The sequence below is a fragment of the Fragaria vesca genome, linkage group LG3, assembly GCF_000184155.1.
Source record: "Fragaria vesca subsp. vesca linkage group LG3, FraVesHawaii_1.0, whole genome shotgun sequence".
Taxonomy (NCBI): domain Eukaryota; kingdom Viridiplantae; phylum Streptophyta; class Magnoliopsida; order Rosales; family Rosaceae; genus Fragaria; species Fragaria vesca.
In genome coordinates this window covers 18,468,402-18,470,943 of record NC_020493.1, presented here as the reverse complement: position 1 = coordinate 18,470,943, position 2,542 = coordinate 18,468,402, and the positions used below count along the sequence as shown (strand labels likewise).

The 2,542-nt window shown below is 39.1% G+C and overlaps 1 pseudogene; it reads left to right on the top strand.

Annotated features, from left to right (window-relative positions):
- The first annotated feature begins 293 nt into the window (after window positions 1-293).
- Window positions 294-2,051, top strand: LOC101304175 (annotated as a pseudogene).
- Window positions 2,052-2,542: the final 491 nt, after the last annotated feature.

The following is a 2,542-nucleotide window of genomic DNA, read 5'->3' as shown; positions in this document are numbered from 1 at the left end:
AGATTGAAAAAAAAGAGTTAGAAGCAACAATATATATAATCATAATCAAAATCGCGCACTAACCATGTACAGCAAACCATCAAGCAGCGAAAAATTCATCCCAAAATCGAATTTTATGGCAGAAGAAGTCGATTTTGGATGAAGAACCCAAAATCTGGGTTTGCAAAGACTGACCGCTTTAATGGTCGAGGGAAAGTTAAAAACTTGGAAACCAAATGGATTCGATCAGGTTGCGTTTGTGCAGAACAAGTGAAGAACAACGCCATTCCCAATTCTGGGTTTTTGTTTTGGGAATGGCGTTTGTAGAATGAGCTTACATAGGGACCCTTTTATATACAGACTAGCTTACTCTTATCTCACAAGGCAACTCTAGCAATGCTAATCTAAAACCTTATGTGATAACTGATAAATAGTATTTCATATTATCTCAAGTTCCTTGTATTTAGCTAACCAGATTATTAGGTAAATATCCAAGTTAAATGTCATTCGATTAATCTCATTCACTTGTTTCACAAGATGCACACATTTGTTGGACTCTCAGAGATATGACTGAGTCCACATCAGATTTTACTCCAACAATGAAGAATTCTTAGTTGAGTCTTTGTCTGATTCAACAATCTATATGGCTTATTACACCATTGCACACTTCTTGCACCATGGAAATATGTATGACACCAACAGGTCAAAAGTCAGACCAGAAAAAATGACTGATGAGGTTTGGGATTTGATTTTATGTGAAGGTCCGAAACCAGAGTCTTGTGGTGAAGATGCAATTTTTGATGAGATGAAGCAAGAGTTTCAGTATTAGTATCCCTTTGATCTTCGAATATCCGGTAAGGATTTGATTCAAAACCACCTAACCTTCTGCATAAATAACCATGCAGCCATCATGGCCAAGAAGCACTGGCCGCGCGGGTTTAGGTGCAACGGCCACCTAATGCTCAATGCTGAAAAGATGTCCAAGGCCAAAGGGAACTTCATGACACTTGCCGAGGCAATTAAGGAATTTTCTGCTGATGCAACGAGATTTTCTTTGGCTGATGCAGGGGATGGTGTTGAAAATGCAAACTTTGATTCTGAGACTGCAAATGCTGCAATCTTGCGGCTCACGAAAGAGATGGACTGGATGAAAGAGGTCATGAAACAAGAGCATCGTTTGAGAACATGTCAACCATCTACATCTGCTGACAGAGTTTTTGCAAACGAGATTAATATTGCTGTCAACAGAACTTAGAAGAATTTCCAGGATTATATGTTTCGAGAAGCGCTCAAGACCGGGGTGTATGATCTCCAGCCTCCAGGCTGCAAGAGATGAGTACAGGATTTCATGTGGCACTTTGGAGGGCATGAACCGTGATTTGGTTTGGCGTTTTATGGATGTGCAGACACGTCTTATTACTCCAATTTGTCCACACTATGCAGAACATGTGTGGAGAAATATTCTGAAGAATGAAGGTTTTGTTGTAACAGCAGGATGGCCTGTGGCTGATGCTCCAGATATAACCCTCCAGAAAGCCAATAAGTACTTGCAAGAATCCATTGTTCCAATCAGAAAGCTTTTTCACAAAAGCTGTAAGAAGGTGGCAGATGATCATCACAGGAAACAGCTCAAAGGTTTGATTTATGTGAACAAACAATTCGATGGGTGGCAGGCAAAGTGCTTGACGATACTCAAGAGCAAATTTGATTCCAATAATCACAGTTTTTCTTCAGACACTGAAAAGGTGATACAGGAGGCATTGGCTACAATTTGTGTTGGTGAGCTAAAAGATTTGAAGGAAAAGATAAAAGATTGTATGCCTTTCATAAAGCTGAAGAAGAATGAGGCAGTTTCACATGGGGCTCAGGCATTGGAATTGAAGCTACCGTTTGAAGAGATTGAGTTCCTTCGACAAAACTTGGATTTGATTAAGAGACAAGTCGGTCTTGAAGAGATTCAAGTTTTGTCCTCCTCCAATCATGACGATAGAGCTCTAGCTGGTTCACATGCTGAACATATAGAGCAGAACCCTCCTGTCCCTGGAAGGCCAACTGCCATCTTCATTGAGTAATGTTCGTCTGCAATTTTCATAGACCCTTTTTGTTAGATTATGTTTCTCAACTTGTATGTTAGGTTTTGTTTTTGTAACCTCACTTCAGCATGGAGCCATGGATTATAGGACTATCTGCACTTTATTTTTATACAAGTGATTCATATATTGAAAGGCATTTGTGAAAATAGAAGTCATAGTCCACTTTTTAGCAGTTTTTCTTTCTTTCATATTGGAGTTGAGCATCAATTTAATTTATTTGAGGATCCCTATTTAGTGGAATTATGCACAAGAATGGTGGATCACATAATTCCAGGATCAGAAAATTGAGCTGGAGACAGAAAAACTGTGATCCAGTTAAAGGACCTGTGATTTTGAAAGTTGATGTTGTGATCTGGTATTGCATGTTTTGTAGTTGCAGATAACCTCATAGTGGTGAAGCCTTCTTCACAACATCAGGTGATAGAGCCTATCCTTTTTTTTTGGTGTAAATTATAGAACCTATTCTGTTA